This window comes from Mirounga angustirostris, unplaced genomic scaffold, assembly GCF_029215605.1.
Source record: "Mirounga angustirostris isolate CCGP_5_RB_7025 unplaced genomic scaffold, mMirAng1.0.hap1 SCAF_12, whole genome shotgun sequence".
Taxonomy (NCBI): domain Eukaryota; kingdom Metazoa; phylum Chordata; class Mammalia; order Carnivora; family Phocidae; genus Mirounga; species Mirounga angustirostris.
Window position 1 is genome coordinate 47,610,248 of NW_026991720.1, and position 19,781 is coordinate 47,630,028.

At 41.9% G+C, this 19,781-nt stretch overlaps 1 protein-coding gene across 3 annotated transcripts in view; it reads left to right on the forward strand.

The window, feature by feature from the left end:
* The window catches only part of JAZF1 (JAZF zinc finger 1), a 327,155-nt gene that overhangs the window by 140,809 nt on the left and 166,565 nt on the right, over nt 1-19,781 (forward strand). The gene's annotated exons all lie outside the window — the stretch shown is intronic.

The following is a 19,781-nucleotide window of genomic DNA, read 5'->3' on the forward strand; positions in this document are numbered from 1 at the left end:
ATCTGAGGTATGTAGGTCTTGCCCTCAGAGTGATGAAGCTCAGACACAAAAATGTCTTGGACAGTGAAGAGGCATGATGCAGTGAGATTTTACTGGCTCTGGAGAGCTGAGGCTTGGGAAGTAGATGTGGTCATGGAATTCTGTGCTGCCTCATCATTTTGTACTTTAGTAAGATGCCTAGTTTCATTTTTCCCATGTCTGCGTCACCTTTTTTTTTTTTTAAGTAGTTTATACCAAATCCATCTACATTCAAGCTCCTAGAATCCCAAGTAAGGAAGTGTAATCATTTGGGACAGTCTGACTTGGAAAGGAGGTGAATTCTCCTTCCTTCCACTGTTAGCCAACATCGACTCACACCCTCTCACACACACACACACCCTGTCTTACACATACATTCACCCTCTCTCTCTCACACACACTCACCCTCTCTCACACACACACTCACCCTCTCTCTCACACTCACACACCCTCTCTCACACACACACACACACACATACTCACCCTCTCTCACACACATTCACCCTCTCACACACACACTCACCCTCTCTCTCACAGACACCCACCCTCTCACACATACACTCACATACCCTCTCTCACACACACTCACATACACACCCTCTCTCTCACACACACTCACACACCCTCTCACACACACACACTCACATACTCACCCTCTCTCACACACACACACTTACCCCACTCACTCTCTCTCTCTCTCTAACACACACACACACACAAACACACACACATACCTGTTCTTCTCCCAGGCTTCCCTGTCAGCAGGTGGTGACACCATCCCCTGCCTTGGGGCGCAGTCACTGTGACCTTCCTGCTCCTCACACCCGCCCAGTTTGGTCTGGCCTTCCCACAGTGACAGCAGACATCTCTTGTCTGAGCTGTTTACCCCTGAATCCTTGTGTGGCAGACTTCTAATCTTTCAGACTTGACATAAATGTGTCCTCCTCAGAGAGGGCTTTCCACTCACTCTTGATCGTTTCACCCTTTTACTTTCTTCATTGTTCTCAGCACTCTTATATATTGTCTTGTTTATTTGTTTTTTGTCATTTTCCCACCTAGATTGTAAGCAGCATGAAAACAGGACCTTCCTTGCCCCACTCAGAACAGTACCTGCCTGGCGTGTACTTAGTACTCAGTAGATATTTGAATGAATGACTGACTGAATGAATGAATAAAGGAAATGAAACTGGCTTTCGATTTTTCTTCAGAGGAGTTTGAAGGGCCCAGGTAGTATATAAAATGGAAGCTAGAAGTTAAATTCATTTTTAATGAAATTAAGGTTTTTCTTTCATATGTAAAGAATACCCTTTAATAATACTTTAGATTTGCATTATCTGGACTCTCAGCATTTTTTAATGTGTTAGAGTCTTCAGTTCGAGCACTTCCTGAAAGGCTAACTTTAATAACATTAGACCTGCCATTTCTACAGGGCTTAGAATAGATTCCAAAATGCCAGAGAAAATTAAATGCAAAAAAGCTCCAGTTAATTAATGTTTCAGAATAAATTAATGTTTTAGGTCTGACTTTAACTGACAAGATTGGTGAATTTCAAAGTTAAAACTGCCACCTTTTTTCCCATGTCTGTATTTTGTGCAGGGTTTAGTCATTCCAGTTATTTATCTCCTTGGGGAAAAAGGGGAGACATACACTTACTGAATTTTAAGTTAAAATAAAAAACACAATTGTACTCATTATTCTTAGGAGAATAGGTTTTAGCATTCCTCATAACTCTCTTTAGTTATGTGATAATTCCCAAATTTGCAAAGTTGGGAGCAGATCCTAAATATCTTTGTTGCCTGCAGTGCTATAACATCCTGAGAGGAAGCTCATTTATGTGTATTGTGTGTTCCAGGGGCTGGCTTGGCTTACTCCATATTTCTTAGTAAATTAATTATGGAATGTTGGTGTGTGCAATTGGCCACAGGGGAGGGGAGGCACATTTTCATCTTCTCTCATCCTCTCTGATTTATTTCTTGTTTATCCTTGGCTCTTAGACCATAGAAAAAAATTGGCAAAAACATGTGACATTTTTTTCTGATTTTTTTTTTTCTGCTTCCTCATCTTCTCTCCTTTATTTCCTGAGCTCAGTTTCCCTCTTTACAAGATGTCTATCTCACAAGAATATTCTGAGGCAAGGAGATGATTGTGTGTGTGTGTGTCCACTATCGTGGTGGATACCAAATTATTTTTTTAAATATTGGAATGTTCTTGGAGGATTTCTGCACTAAGGAGGACTAGATAGAGCTCCAAGTCTCTTTAAACCTTACGACTCTACAATCTTACATTCCATATACTATACAATCACAAATCTTTTAAAGATTTAATATGTCCTGCTCCAATTTACCACTGTTTATCCATTTGTTTACACAAATATTTCACTATGGAAGTGTAATCAATGTGCTAAGCAGTAGAGTTACAGAGATAAAAGAAGATTTATATCCTATTTTGTTCCACAAAAGGATTTGAAGTAGAGGTAGATGTTCATCATGAACATTTATTCTTCTTGCATAATACTTTTAAGTGTATCGAGTACAATTGGGTTGGATATGAACTGCATATAAAATGTTTAACAAGTCTTTTGCTTTAAAATATGTATCAATAAATATATGTATATATTGTAGTTTCCTACTTTCTTATAAAATCGTTGTGCAGGATAAGCTCCAGGTAATCTGGAATTCTGTGCGGTTGGGCTCCAGCTTTCAGTTCATCAAGAATTTATTGGACTTATGAGGTGTGCACATGTTTCTTTTTTTGGAATTTTAGTTGATATTTGCAAGTAATTCTTGGGAACAAGAATTTCAAACAGTTTCACAAGAAATAACAATATTATAAAAAACAGATGTTAAACAGTTTTGTTTAAAAAATGAAGATTATCTACATTATTTATAAATGTTTGAAAGAAACTAACAAGTTCAATAGTACAGTTTTTATCTTTTCCTCTTTTCCTTCCTTCATCTAGTCCAGTTATGCAAATAAAATTATATGAATCATTTGCTTAACAACTTCAAATATACATAGATTTCTCGTGTTGGACCCATAAATCCCTGAAAAATGTGTGTTTATCTGAGTTACGTTAATTAACAAAAGCACATTAAGAAATTATCTGCTAGGCATTGTGTAGCCAGGGTTCTTCCCTTAAATGAGGCCTGTTGATCTGGCATTTAAAAGGACAGCTGCAGGGCGCCTGGGTGGCTCAGTTGGTTAAGCGACTGCCTTTGGCTCAGGTCATGATCCTGGAGTCCCGGGATCGAGTCCCGCATTGGGCTCCCTGCTCGGCGGGGTGTCTGCTTCTCCCTCTGACCCTCTTCCCTCTCGTGCTCTCTGTCTCTCATTCTCTCTCTCAAATAAATAAATAAAATCTTTAAAAAAAAAAAAAGGACAGCTGCAGATCTCATTGGTGAGCCTATTTTTGGCCACTGAAATGAAACATGGACACCAATAATATTAAGTAAGTCAGTTGAAAGAAAACCTACAACACATAAGCTTGGGGGTAGGGAATGATTATGGCCTTGAATTATCTATGTGGACAGTCCCGCTGCATGGAAAATTCCCATTCTCGCCACTCTGTGTGTGATGTTGACCTGGTGGATCATTTCCAGTTGGGTTTTTCCCCTCCTTTGTTGAGTACAATTTGTAAGGATTAGCTGAGTTTCAGGTTTTTTCCACTGGAAGAAAAGAGTTTTTTGGTTTTTTTTTTTTTAGGATTGTGACATTGTGATGTTGGAAGTTAAAATTTCCAAATCTCTGTCCATTCCTAGTCAAGCACCATAGATGCTCGTGTGACTGGAGGAGAGGTGAGGGAGAAACGGGCAGAAGTTACAGGGAGACATATTGTTGGAAGACATGGGTTATAATTACACTGTCCAAAAGGCGTGAACTAGCTGGTGGAAGTTCTGCATTGCTGGAGGTGTCCTGGAGCTTGGGGAGTTTACATTTATGAGTCGAATTGAGGAAACCTCTCCATTCCACATAACTCTGCACACTGTATGAGCCTGTGAATCAGAGGTTTAGAAAGACGGTTCATTTTGACCAAGTGTGTGTGACCTGGGCTCAGTCTCTAATGAAATTAAGATACAAGGAATAGACACATGCCAATAAAAATGGAAAATGCCTTCCCTGTCTTTCGGATGAAGAAACTGAGAAGTGAAGTGACCTGTCCAAAGCCACATGACTAGTGACTGAATTTGGGAATAAGACTCTGATCTCATGACCCCTCTTCCACTTTGATCTCACCGTGTCCCCCTCCTTTCCCTGAATCATTTTCACAACGTTTTATAGAAATCATAAAACTCCACTGAGGTCAGAATGTGGTGAAGCTCTTGCAACGCAACACAAATCAGTCCGTAAAGAACTGCCTGAGAATTAAATTAAAATTGGCTTCATTAGTCCTGCCTGGAAAACTGAAAAATAAAAGTCACTGATTTTTTCTGACTAAGCAGATCTCTTAGATATTTTCTTTAAAGTCCCCAGCTTCTATATCTTAGTGTAGAGTTCACTTGCAAGAAAACGTAATTGTTAGTATCTGAGCACATCTGGTCTCCCTGCTTTGTCTTTTCCTACAGTCATAATTATGTTTGAGCCAGAGGTAGACAGAGGTTAAACAAGGTCTGCATGTACCCAAATTAAATTCTCAGCAGATTGATTTCTCTGTGCCCTGCTAAGGATTTGCTCAGCTGTGTGCACTTGTCCCACAGGTCTGGACATTTCCTAAAGTAACTTGAGCCACGGAACTGTGCACATAGGAGTCAAAAGGAAGCTGTGTGTGTCTCTCGGCTCTTGCTGCACCTAAAGAGAGTTTGTTCTTTAGGCGCAGATGATCTGTTACGGGAGCTGGAGGATGTTTCCTGTCTTCCACAGAGCTATGTATATTCTTTCCAGATGCTTCTCTCTATTCCTGACTGTATTGCCCTACCCTCACCAGGAGCACAGCCTCACACCCCAGAATGCCCAAGTAGAGTGAAAGATCTCTAGGTGTCTAACAAAGGAGGAGAAAAGCCAGGAAGACAGTTTTCCTTCCTTCCCCCTACTTAGGCAGGCCCTAGAATCACTTGTATACCACAGGGAAGCCAGAATGCCCTCCAGACATGACTCTGCTGTCTGTAAGCTACGGAGTCTTTATCAAGATGTTCTCTGAGTCCAAAGCTGCCTGCAGAGAGGGGGTGCATTAATGTACCACTTCCATTTGTATCCCGGTTGTTCCCAAAAAATGAACCAGGACTCTGACACCAGATGAGGAGTGAGCAAAAAGAACTTTCTGTTACTAATACTCGTGAATAATATGAATGTCTCTGAGAACCATATGAACCATAAGAAGGTTAGATATCTGTTTCAGTTTGTTACCATGTCAGTGGCCTGTTAATAAATATTTATCAAGTGGACTCTAATCTGGCGTTCATTCTGGGCTGGGCTGCTCTCCCGGTGGACTTCAGTACATAATGGAATCGTAATTATTGGCAAAGAGCAACATGTTAAAACGACTGGTTTGGGGAAGGTTTGATTTACTTTTTATTTTCCCCCACAGTTTTTACACACTAATGCATGGAGACAAAGAAATGATTGTAATTTACTGAGTGAAGTTGCAAGGGTCCTTAGTGATCATCTCACATACATTTACTTATAAGGAGGCTAGAGGGACTCCATTGAACTTTGAGTGTTACATTGTTAGAAGAAAAGATGATCTTCTTGCTGACTCATTACAAATACACCTCCACCTGGTGAAAGATGTTAGGTTTGACAACCACCTTTAATTTTCCCTTTTTTCTTTATTTTTATGTGTTTTCTGTTGCGCATGTCTGTGGTCTATTCTCAGAGCTTCAGTTGTTGGCTTTAGAATTGAAATCAAGAATTGCTCAGGACAACACTCGAATGCTTTGGTGTACCACATTATATATTTTCTGACTTACCTGTTGTCATTCTGTGCACTCTCTAGTGAGCACATGCTAATGATATCTAAGCAGCCAGTCATAATTTCTGTCTCTATACTTTATCTTCCACTTTATTCTTCCCATCCCCACCTTCTCAAAGATAAAATAAGAAACAGAATCAACAATTAGGAAGAGGAACTCTGTGCCTTAACTGAGTGACTTATTTGCTTTTAAGAGTTTATTTTCTCAGAAAATGTTTTCTAAAAAAGTTAGTTTTGATGATGCTCTTTCTTTTTAATCTCTTAAATTTCTTGTTTCTTTTTTTCTTTCTGATTTTTGTACTTTACTTGAGATTACTACCACCCTGATCTTTTTCAGTTGTTTAACAGATAAATTGGGCCTGTCTCTCTCTTTTTTTTTTAATCTATGTCTATGGAGGACAGTAATTGTTCAGCCTTCACATTCTCTGCTTCTTGTTGCAAGTACCCGTCTTACAGGCTGTGATGATATTTCATTAATACACAGGCTAGTAAAAAAATCATACTTTGTTTGCAGAGACCATGGCATGTTTACCTTTTATTCAATAACAAATTCCTTTCTGAGTGAGTTGGGGAAGGACAATTTCTCTTTTGATATTTCATCCAGTTCCATGTTTCTGTTAAAGGGGCTATGGTGTCATTTATGTATTGTTCTAGAAAGATTCTGGCATTTGAATTCCAACTTGGCCACACACCTGGGTATATGAGCAGAGGCAAATCACTTTCAAGGTTTGACCTCTATTTTTTTCATCTGTGAATTAAAGACAAGAAGTCTGTCTCTTTTGTAAATCATTTTTGGAATGGGGCAGGATTAGGTATAATGAGAATATTTTCCCTACAAGGATGTTGTGAACGTTATATGCTACGTTACATAAATCATAAATTGCTGTGTATATGTTAGTTATCTTCTTTCAAATTCAATTTTCAGTTGTAATTGACCACCCTCAAAGGCTGCTTACTAATACTCAAAATAACAAGCAGGGAGATATACTTACTTGGTCACAAAAGAAACTGAAAGTATTTCTTTGTGCTTCAAAGTGTTCTGTCCCCTGCTGTTTGTTTTAAAGGCAATCGGGACCCCTGTGTGCAAAGGTCTTGGCTGAAGGGAGCAAAATCCCCCCTTAACCCAGAGGAGAACTCGTCAACATTGCTCTGGGGGTGGACTTGGCTTTAGACATTTTTTAGTAAAAACAGAATTATCGTTTCTCAGTTCATGGAATCAGTCATTTAAAAAAGATCTGTATCAACTTCGACTGCGTGTGTGGTTTGTTGGTTTGTGTTTTGCCTTGAAGCTGTAGAACACAAACCAATTTGAAATTTATATTATCATGCTTTATTTCAGAAAGTCAAGTGAAAGAGAATCCTTTTATCGTGGGAGAGATATTGGCATTCGTTATGCATCAGGACTAGCTGATTTAAAAAAGAAAATTAAAAGTCCCTGTAGAGGGCCATAATTATAGATTCAGAAATCAAGGCGATTTCAATATCAGGAAGGAGAGAGGTAAATTGAAAGAATTCTGTCAAGCCCTCAGGACAGCATTAACCATGTAGCTGGTGTATTCCTGACTTCATGGGGTGGGGGGAAGGCGGGTGGTGCCTGTGGTCACATTAGAGTGCTTCTCCCAATCTCAGTGTTCCAAACCCTCGATGCTCATTAGTAGGATGTCCTCTTTTTTTCCAGGGCTTCTGCTCCCCAGATAACTTTGCGAGTGCCTGGAGAGGCTTATGTGTGCCGCCCATTGTCACCAACGCCAAGCCAGTTCTGGGTCCTGGGGTGTCTTGGAAATAGTCAGAGCTCCTCCTCTGCCCCAGCATCTGCTGCCATCACCAGCCCTCTTCCCGCTGTCCACCATTTTGCCAGTCTCAAGTTTTTATTCCACACCACACAGCAGGCTCCAAATCCAGAGTCTTCCTCTTCAACTCTTTGGAAATGCTTTCACTTTCGTGAACTTTTGATCCCGTAATAGCAGTTCAGCAAATGTCTGAGCAGTCTCCTTATTTTCATTTCAGTCCCCATTTTATCAACTACGTGCCAAGTACTTTCCTATGTTCTGGGGGTAAAGATGAAGCAGGTGAGCTAGAAGCTCATCATCTAGTGTGCTCAAGTGACTGTAATATAACCCACATTAGGTAGGTCCTGGGCTAAATTCAACTTGAAAGGTGCTATAGTCATGTCTGTAGAAAATAAAGGTGGATAAGTAAAGGACCAAAAGAAATGCTGAGCACACACTCATGTCTTAGGATGCTTGGCATCAGGTGGGGAGATGACGAGAGGTGCCAGGCATGGGGTGGGATGAGACATAGTAAGGACGTGTGTTTGGGTTGCAGATAGTCAAAGAACAGACCCATTGTGATAATGCTACCTCCTTACCTGGTAATGACACTTGCCAGATCATGGAGTCTCTGCTTGATCAGAATTATCCAAACTCAAGTGTTTAGCCTTCCATCTCCTTGCGTTGGCTCTTAGACGTAGCTTGAAATGCATGAAGCATAAGGACAGCTATGTTGCTTCAGGGATAGCCTTACCTCATATTCTAAACATATCAGACAGATTCTCGTTAAAGTGAAGATTAGGTTTCAGTTATCACAAACAGAAGAGGAAACACGATCAGTGAATGAGGTAGTGGGTCAGACTCTCTCCAGCTGTCGCTCACACGAGCAAAGGAAAACACACCAAAGCAGAGCATGCTTTTGGAAGGGCACCGCAGAGCTTCATTTTTTCTTTCTCTTTCATCAGTTCCCAAACTTATGTATTTATTTTCTGTGGTTCTTACAAAGAATGTCCCATAACTTTTTTTTTTTTTAATTTTCAAATTGCAGGCCTATATATTTCATTCTTGTCTAGTTCTCTCAAAGGATGTGCTTGCTTGCTTTGGTTTCTGTCCACAATGTGGAGGCTCTGTATTGATTCTTCCAGAGATTTCAGGTTAAAGAAGAGGGAAAGGCGACGGTAAATGTGTAAGCAAGGGGCAGGATCATGCTGTAAATGAGATGTTGCCCATATTTTATTTTTACCAATTCAGGATAAAATTTTACATAGGCCAAACCCAGAATTTACTTTTAGATACTTGTAAAGATGAGTTAGTGAACCAGCTCCCAGTCTTCCCTCCTGGATATGTGAGACACTGCTAAGTGTTTGTGGAAAAGCAAAGCCGCCCACGTGCAGAAGAACATCCTCATTCTCCCCCTGAAAGGTCCCCCATGTGAGAAAGCTAAGAATCCTGCCTCTCCCCAGAAGATCTTTATCACAGAAAAGAAGCCCAGTTTCTAAATGAAAAAATTACATTTACACAAACATACACATACAAATGGCCGACTCTACAGTGCAGCGCTTGTGAGCAGGGTAAGATCTCACTGGGTCGCTATTCATCCTGCTCTCTGCTTCCCATCCTTAGAAGCTGTCAGGGTTTGAGGGGTGGGGTATGGGGGAGGTTTCTTCCTCCAAAATGGCTTCTTGTTCTCCTGCCCATCATCCACTCCCCATCCATCCTCCCTGCCTGCCAGTATTTGCCTTCGGTGAACTTTTACTCTGCGTGTGGTCATACAGACAGAGAAGGCCATTGCCAGGATCCTTCCCTCTTGCCCATTTCAGCTTCTGAAGACTCTTCTTCAGAAAGTGTGACTGACTTCTTGTTCAGGATCTAATGAATGAGGTTGCCATCAATAGAGAAAGGATAGGAAGGAAGGTGGACCTGGGATAGGTGTCTTTATAGCTCTCGAAAGCTCTACACCTTACCCATTGGAGGAATTTTAGGAGATGTTTATGGACTTGGTAGATATAAATACACTTCACATATAGCAACCAGGCTCTGCCGAGAAAAGGTACCTTGGTTAATTAAAGAGGTGCCAGTCTGGGGCGCCTGGGTGGTGCAGTCGGTTGAGCATCCGACTCTCGGTTTCAGGTCAGGTTGTGATCTCAGGGTCTTGGGATCGAGTCCCTCATCAGGCTCTGTGCTCAGCGTGGAGTCTGCTTGAGATTCTCTCTCTGCCCCTTCTGCTCGTGCTCTCTCTGTCTCTCAAATACATAAGTCTTTAAAAAAAAAAAAAAGAGGTGCCAGTGAACTCTGTTCACTTTTAAAGATAACTTGCCCTTCTTGGTATGACTGAATATACTAATATATTCATCTGAAGGTTCGTATCTTCATCATGCGAGCAGTTTAGGTCAGACTTGACAATCTTCTTAGTAAATATTTATGAAATACTTTTGGTCAGGACCAAAATAGAAATCAAAAGTTTTATTCTCTTCTCCCCCTAAACCAAAAGAGAGGAAGACATTATTTAAAGTTTAAGTTTTAAACCAGCACAAAGATAAATAAAAACTATTTTAAAGTCAAGATGGTAACTGACGACTTGTACTTTACATTATAAATAGCAGAAAGGTTCATAGTAACTCATGTACTTTTTTTTAGCAGTGCAAGTCTCAAACTGACAAATAGATAATGTGAAATTTACAAGACCTTCCTTACTCCCTTCCAAAAAGAATGAAAGCCAAAACTTGCTAGTAATAGCGTTGTCCTCCTTAGGTGGCGTTGTCCGTAACAAGTCCATTCTCCTTGGAGATTTACCTGCATCATTGCTTTTCTCAGGAAGGCACCGCTATATCTTGTGTGGTGCCATAAAGCCCTGTAACTGCAATAGCCAGACTGAAATTTTCCAAGTCTCTCCTTTTGGCAGTGAAGCCGGCTGCAGAAACATCTTAGTTGTACAAGACATTTAAAACTGTTTATCTCTTACTCCTGTCTGCATTGATTTGTTTGTACTCCGTGCCTGCCTTCCACAAGCCTGTAAAATTTCCGCCGCACGACAGTCAGGGCTGAGGCTGCATTCTACATATGTATATTTAAACTGAACACTCCTCTTCAGTTCTTTAAAAACATTCTCCACCCTGCACCAACCGCTCAAAGGGCTCGTGTTCCTTCTGGTTTGCTCAAGTCTGAATCTAGAGATGCAAAACGCACAGAGTCCTTGTCTATGTTCTCTGAATCTCATGCTTTTGCATTCTGTTGTAATGTAGTCAAGCTGTGTTGTTGTCTTGCTGTTTGTCAGTTGAAAGTAAAGGTGCTTTAAACTAGATAGAACCTGAGGTCGGCGCGTCCACCAGGAAGAGCTCTGTCGCACCGCCATTTCCTGACTTTCAAGGAACATGTGCTTTACTTAGAATGACTCTTCCAACTGATTTTTGTGATCTGCTCACCACTTAGAAGTGAACTCCAGTCAGTACTTGGGTAAACATAATTCTTCACCTTGCCAGCAAACTTGGTTCTGATTACTTCAAATGAAAATAATAAAAGTGACCTGGCTTTCTGTTTTTTAAGCTTTTTCACAATTAGCTTGTAAAATGTAAGGAAAGATCTGGACACAAAATGAAAAATAATTTTTTTATGTCTCAGTTGTCTCAAATTTTAAAAACGATCTTCATTTCATGTAGTAAGTCATTATCATGGAATTTCATGGATTTCCCCCCTGTAGCCTTACACTCTCTGCTTAGGTGTTACCATGGCCTGCAGCCTTTTTTATCTACCAGGCGTCTGCTTGGGATAATGAAAGTTAGCAGCTGCCTTTGTAGTAACTTCCCAGAGGATCCCAGTACGCTCTGTTGTATGTACCTGATAGGTGATGATTTTAGAGGGGATCTCTAGAGGACTGACTTTTCATCTGTTAGCAATTCCTAACAACAAAAGAAGTGTCGTGTATCAGACGCTCACTCTTGACTGCATTACCTCATCATCACTCTCGTGCCTTCATTCTTAGAATATTTCATAAGTTCCTGGGACGCCTGGGTGGCTCAGTCAGTTGGGCATCTGACTCTTGGTTTTGGCTCAAGTCATGATCTCATGGGATGGAGCCCCTCGTTGGGCTGTGTGCTCAGCGGGGAGTCTGTTTGAGGATTCTTTGCCTCTGCCCTTCCTCCCACTCTCACGCACTCTCTTTCTCTCTAAAAATAAATAAATAAATCTTTTGAAAAAGGAATATTTCATAAGTTTCTGCCAAAGTTTTCTGAATAAAACATTGCCATATTAACAGTCCAGCATAAAGAAGAGTGGTTGGCACTGTACGAAGTAACTTTGGCTTGACAAGACATCTCAAGAGAGAGTCCTATGCTGGGAACTGTTTTCCTCTCTGGGGCCATCCTCTCTCTAAAAGGATCCAGCTAAGTCCCTCAAATCACTCCAACCCCTACAAGTGAAAAAATGCAAGGAGGGTATTTCAGGAACATGGATATTAACAGAAGATGTCTACATGATTTTGCTTCAACTTAGGTATATTGTTTTAAATCCTTTGCAAAATAATTTTTCTCTTACTATGAAGAAATGAAATTTGAGGGACGCCTGGCTGGCTCAGTCAGAAGGTCATGTGACTCTTGATCTGGGTGTTGTGAGTCTGAGCCCCATACTGAATATGGAGATTACTTAAATAAATAAACCTAAAAAAAAAAAAATAAAGAAATTTAAGCAACTCATATGGGTTTTCTCTATACCATGAAAACTGTCAGAAGTGAAAATTCTTGTTTTAAATTAAAATTTTCCATTTTATTTTCAAGCAGTACAGTTTTCACTTTGTCATCACTCTCCTCCCTACTAGAACAAAAAGTCCATAATGGCATGGATTTTTGTCTGTATTTTTAATTCCCTTTTCTGTATCCTGTCATCCTGAAAGATGGCTGGCATTTAATAGACACTACATATTCGTTGTATGAATGAATGCCTGATGTTATTCACCAACATTTGATAGAGTTGTTAAGGCATAGGAGATTTTCCAAGTGAGATGCCAAATCCTATCATTATTTGTGACCACAATTAGATGCACTGATGCTATTACACTAATACCAAGTGCTATATGAACCTTAAAGATACAGCCGTAGTGTGATTTGTACCATTTTGGAAATAGCAAACACATGGTTAAATTAAATCTACAGATAATATTCGAGTGAACTCTTTGGTCCTCATATTTTTCAAAATCCTTCCACTTAAACTCTAATAGTTTTAAGGAACAATCATTTGAGTCTACCCTCGCCTTTTATTTTGGAGAAGGCAGCAAGCAATGAAATACCCAAAGGTTTTAAGAAAAAAGGGATGGCGACTACGTGGGTAATTTAGATTTGGCTGAAAAATGTTACTTTGCAGAGTAACATCTGACATTAGGTTGTTGTTTCGTATTGAACTTGGGCCTGTTTTGATGAAGGCCATTTCCAGCCAGGGCCTTTGCAGTTCCAGAGATCAAATTTTCAAATAAACTGGCAAATACAGAGAGTAAACAAAATTCCATTGTAATGTCTTTGCAATCATCTGGATTTTATAATGCAATAGGCTCAGTTTAGCAATAGGCTCCCCCCACACACACACTCAGAGATTAATCTGGAAGCTTTATTGTGCTTGTTCAATCAAGGTCTGACAACCCTGCCTTCCTGCTTTGCACCCCATAATGTAGGGAAAGTAGACAGGCATTGGTGCTGAATCCCAGCCTCCCACCAATTACGTGGCATTACCTTGGATAAGTCATTTGCATCAATGGCCCCTATTTAAGTCCTGAGCTGTAAAATGGAAAATGCAGTATCTGCTTTGCCGAGTAGTTATGAGGATTAACTGGGATAATGTAAGTACAGAGCCGAGCCTGTTGTGGAGTAGGGGTTAAGACATCCTGCCTTCCCCTTTATGGTGTATGGTTTATGTTGCCCCGAATGGAAGTTCTGAGGGGAGAGTGTTCTCTCCCCACCCCCTCAACCCCCATTACCACTTCACTGTTCTTTTTTTTTTTTTTTAAGTTTACTTATTTAAGCCATCTCTACACCTAACGTGGGGCTTGAACTCACAGCCCCGAGATCAAGAGCCGTGTGCTGAGCCAGCCAGGTGCCCTGCCCTTTCCCTGTTCTCCAGGAGCCCTGGCCTGGAGTCAGAGGCAGTGTTTCCCACACTTTTGCATTTCACGGGCCAGTAAAATTTTACCAAAAAAAACTTTTATCAACGTACCAATGCTAACTTTTCACTTTGCCAATTAAAAACTTGAAAAAATTATGCCGTCTATTGTCAGCATCATTTCACAAAAGTCAGGATATTTTTATAACCTAAACAGAATATGACCTGCAAGTAAAGGACTGTCTTTAAAACGTTTTATCTCTTGCTAGAGAGCAGAACCAGTCTCGGGACGGGCGTTTAGGAACCTCTTTTCTGCTGACATCGACACAAAGAAAGATGCTTTTCTTCTTTACCACAGAAGCGATGCTACCCTCTCAATGAACCCTACTTAGAGCAGCCCCTGAGACAGGCATGGGGATGGGGTCAGTAGGCCTGTCTATTCAGACTGCTTCTCCAGGGACAGGAGACAGGGCCATCACGCCACCCCCTGCCACACACGAACATGCATGCTCAGGCATGCACACACACGCGTATGCGCACACACACATGCGCCCACTCGGCTGTTACCATTTAGGGGCCTGAGTCTGTGCTGAGCCTGGGGCTTGGAGTCTTTGACCAGCCCTAAATGCTCATAAATTAAAGAGTCTGTTTTTAAACATACGTAATGGAAAAAGACACACTGGCAAATATGGGGGGAAGGTGTGAAGCCCACTTGGGGCAGCAAATCAAATCAGTTTCTGACCTGATGCAGTGGAAAACCAAGGTAAGGGGTAGATAGTAAGTCTTACGACCTCAGCCACTCTGTAGGCATCACTTTTTAACCAGTCAGCATTAAGGAGCCACTTGTTCCCATTTCCAAGGCTGCTCATTTGAAAAATACTTACTTGGGTTCTATTGAGTTGAGGGAACATTTAGTTAAGTGACTACTAGGTATAGAGTGCTATGTTAGGGGCAGGATATTGGGTCTTTAACTGCTGGCCAGTCTCCTTGAGAATTATTCTTTTTACAAAAAGACAAATGATAAAGGCCATTTATGTTTATTTATGCTTGGGAAAAAATGGCATTTGCATGGTGCTGGCAATCACTAACTAATGATACCGGCGCTGTCGGTCAGGTCCCCCTACAATGAGAACTTCTCATGAGCGGTACATTCTAGAGGGATACCTTATTCAGCGTACATCTCGTGCACGTGTTGGGGGCATTCCAGTCTCGGAGGGGAAAAGGAGCTGATATAGGCTCCCAATCAGGACTCTTACTGGACCACAAGTGCCATGCACTGTTGGCTTGGTGCCCTCAAGGTTAGAAGTGTCTGTGTCGGGACTCCAGTCTCCTACTTTCGTATCCCTCTCTGGGGGAAGATACTCTCTTGGCCCTAGGCCTAGATGTAGTGAGAAAAACTGCCTGCACTACAGTCCACCCGGCTCTAAGGCTCAGGGCAGGTGGTTTAGGCTAGCTCTGCACTTGAGAGAAGAATGCATTTTGTAGTTCTCTCTCCCTTGGAGTACTCTTCCTTCGCTTCATCTTTAGAAGCCACTTGTTGCTATTAGCAACAGGATGCAGTTGCAAGCTTGGGACCAGACCCAACAAAGCCTCTAGGTGGCCTGTAATCTGTACCTTAAGCTAGAGGTAGAAGAGCTCCTCATGACCAGAGTGACCGTAAGTCCTGCTTTGCCCTGGCCCGACCTGGTTTACACATTTGTCCTGGCGTGATTATTAATAGTGTCCCCTTTCACTCTCAGAGGTGTCCCAGTGGTTTGGACAATAAATTACATGATCACTCTACTCATGAGTCACTGACATATAACCCACCCTGTCTTACCAGACCCATGTGAAGTTTGGTGCCAAAGCTCGGAATAGTAACAGTGTGCATTTGGCGAGAGTACCCCAGCCCCACCCCGCCTCTCATGAGCCTGTAGCCACTAGGGAAGGCTGGTCTAGAATTTAGGGTTTCAGAGGCTTGGCCAGAAAACTTTCCATTTCACATAAGTTCAGCATCTTGTGGTGTGAGGGCCATACCATACAAGACTAAATGCACCACCACACCGGAAATGACAGTTTAGGAGTTGAGGGTATGATTTCAAAGTAGAATCTTAAACCCCGGATTGGGCTCTCGACCAATCTTCTCTAGCAAACAGTATCTTCAACTTGCCAGAGTTAGTAGATTTTCAAATGACGTGTTTTTCCTTTTGAATAATTAAATGATATAGTAGAATGAATCTGAGTGTGGACTTGGACTCAGAATGGGGCTTGAATATCCTTTTGCCCTCATCAACCATGTGAACGACAGCAGGGCACTTTACCTCTTCCAGTTTTGTCGTCCGTTTTATGAGGACAAGCGTATCCTCACCCGTGGTTGTCGTAAGTGGTGTTAGATATGTTGTTGTTGTGTGGAGCCTGTTAGATACACTTCTGAGTTTTATTTTCACTTTGTTTCTCCTCCTTACTCAAAGCTATGAGGAAATGGGGATAAGAGGTTGCCGGATTTATGTGAACAATGGGAGTAAGTGTCTAGAGAAAGGTATCACTTGTAAATGGCATTTTTTTCAGCAATGAGGGGACAGAGTAGCTAAATCCCAAGAGGTCAGGAGTGGAGTCGAGCCAAGAATAGCCCTGGACGGTTGCAGCGCCGTGGGAACACTGTTGCTGGGAGACTAGGTCAGCCCGGTGCAGCTAAAGGAAGGTGTGAGGGGGTGGCCCTTCACCACAGGGTGTCAGGCCCGGAGAAGTACTGAGACTGTAGCTAGCATCACCCAGCCTGCGGCCTTTACTTCCTTTTCCTGGCAGAAGCTTGGCCTTCTTAAGAAGAAGGAACCACAACCTGTTATTCAGTTGGACTGTAGAATCCACACCAAGGGCCACAGATTGCTCCTGGTGCCCCGATGTGCACGTAGCTCTGTAGATTATAAATCCCTGAGGACGAAGGTTCTGTTTTATCTATCATAGAGTTTCTCAGTGTGGAAGCTCAGGGCCTTAAATGTCAGGTGAAAGAACATGGGCCCTTCATCTCTCCGGGAAGCTTGGTAAAGGTTTCATCCCCACTCCCTAACAGGCCTCCCTGACCTCCACTCTGCACCTCTCCAAAGCATTGACAGTATTTTTCCAACGATGCAGCATCCCTCGTGTCCCTTTCCTCTTCAGGATCCTTTGGCTACTCGTTGTTTATCATCACGTAGTACTCTGTTGTGCCTCAGTTTCCTCATCTGTAAAATGAGGCTAATCATGAGAGGGTTGTTTTGAGGTCTAAACGAGTGTGCGTGTGTCTATATGCACATATACATACAGACGAATGTCCATGTGTACGTACGTCTTCCGCTCCAGCCACATCTCTCATCAGAATCCTCCCTTTGCCACACTCTGACCCCACCATTCTGAGTGGCTCTTCCCCACAATTTCGCCATGGTTCTTCCCTACTCTAGAACTTCTCACATGCTAACCCCTCTTCCCGGATACCGCTTTGGCTTCCCCACCTATTTGCTCTTCGTCCTTCAACTTAAATAACATCCCTTCTGAGAAGCCTTTCCTAATTCTCCAAGCCTGTGTTAACATAGTGCGTCTTCTAGGTGCTCATTCCTTACCTAGCATTTACAAACAGCATTTGGGTTCTGTAGCCTTGCATTTATCACATGGGGTTGTAATTGTCTGTTCGCTCATCAGCCCCTCTTCTACTCAACTGTCTGCTCCAGGAGGACAGGAACATTGTCCATCTGGTTCCCTTCACCTTTATGTCTCCAGCACCTAGCCCTGGGCTGGATTTATGAACAGACACCACCAAATACTTACCAGTATTTTCTGAATGAATGAGTGGTTGAAGACAGGCTAATCATTAAAATCTCTCCCCAGGAGTTCAGTTTGGTTGATAAGCGATTCCAAACTTGAAAATCCTACGTGGAATAGGGTTGTGTCTACCTAACAGATTTTATTCTTGCTAATGTTGCATACGTGATCTCTCACATCGGGTATTATTTAGACACCAGGAGTCTGTAATTTGAGAATAATTTCAAAATTCACTTCTAATTCTTCAGGTAACTTCTTGATTTCCACGTGAAGGTCTGATTTTCCTCAGGAATAAAAACAACTTAAAAATTGCTGTGATGAATTAAATTGAGTTTAAATAAAAAATTAAAAAAATAAAAATTGCTTTGAATTTATGGTGTTTTAAGAAACAGCTTTTTCAGGAGCTCAGTTTTGTCCATTATAGCAAAGGCATAGCAATGGGAATGACTTCAGTGAAACTATCATCTGCATTTTGGGAAAAGGGGAGTAAATTAGTAGACTCATTAGCAATTACAAATTATCTGTGAAATGGTAGTGCTTCATGATTGGACTCAGGTCTTCCTTCATGAAACCCTCTCAAGACCATGCTACGCCATGGTAAGCTCATCTTGGTTCGAGCCCCTTACAGACTTTTTTATTTCTACTACTCTTTCCTGCAATCATTACTGTACACCATTATTTATTTTTCCTGTGTGTAGTCATGTGTCCTCAGCTAAAGCCCAGGCTTCTGGAGGACATGGAATTCATCTCACATGTATTAGAATACCTCTTAGTGTTGAGCTCAGCTTTATGTACTAAATGGGTGCTCAGTAATTTTTCTTTATGAAGTTAAATATTAAGCAAAATCTTTAGGTTATAATATGTGGAAAGATAAGATTGACCCCATATTAAAGAATATATATGCAAGGGGCACCTGGGTGGCTCAGTCGGTTAAGCATCTGACTCTTGATTTCGGCTTGGGTCATGATCTCAGGATTGTGAGACTGAATCCCGTGTCGGGCTCCACGCTCAGTGCGGAGTCTGCTTGAGATTCTCTTGCTCCCTCTGTCCCTCCCCCATGCGCTAGCTTGCTCTCTCTCTCAAGTAAATAAACCAATCTTTAAAAAAAATACATATATATGCAAGGAAAACTAGAAGGAAATGCAGCAAAAGGCACAAGTGGAACTGTGTTCTGATAGTTGATTATGGGTAACTTTTATTTTTTATCATTTTCTATATTTCCTACTTTGTCTACAGTCATATCATTTTTTATTACAGACAAAAAAAGTGTTATTGTTTAAAAGAAGATAATTTTCTGCCCTATCTATCGTTAGAACCTTGTTAGGAAAAGATTCGGGGGCTAGATGATCTTACTGCAGCATAATTTACCCATTTGTTAGGATAGTTGGCATGAGGTGATGCCAACTACATTCTTCTGGTGGAAATTTGCAAAGGTTTAGTCTGGAAAAGCAGTTAAGGGCAGTGCTGCTGTGGTGTGTTTCTGGAGCTGTGCTTAAGAACCGAGAAGTTACGTAATGCTGAGGATAAGATGATAACCCAATTTTCTTAACAAATCCCTTACGAAATATTGGTTTGGAGATACTGTGCCATCGTCCCCAGTTGATCCTAAGGGTCTTTGGGACTGGATTCCTTAGGAAGTAACAGCGAGCAGGTGTGGCTCAGATAGCAGCTGTCCTTTTTCGAGTCTGTCTCCTGTCACATCACTTCATTATCTCAATCTTCACAGCAACCAAAGGAGGCAGGTATTGTTCTTTACTCATATTTTACTGGTGGGGAAACTGCGACCAAAAGAGATGGATTCATTTGCCCAAAGTGACCCAGCCCAGTGAGGCTTTAGGCCAAATGCTCCTTTAGCGTCCGCTGTGCATGCAGCCCTCTGCTGGGTGCATTGTGACATGTGGTCCGTGCCCTTGAGAAGCCGAAACAACCTCTGGGGACAGAGAATACAGAGATGAAAAAGCTAGGTGATGAAGAGTCAGGCGACACTTGGGGAGCACAGAGGAGGCAAGAGCCGGTCAGATGCTTCAGCCCTGTGCCCCGTGACCTCCGTCCCCCACCCTCGCCCTGCCCCCCCACTCATGTCCTTGACTGTCATGCACCCACCGTGCTCACTCCTGCCTTTCTGTCCACCTCCCTGCACCTGCAGCTCTCTCCAGCTGCTAACAATGATCATTATCATCTGTGTGTCCTTAGCGTGTGCTGAACCATCACTCTGCATGTCATTCACGCCTCAG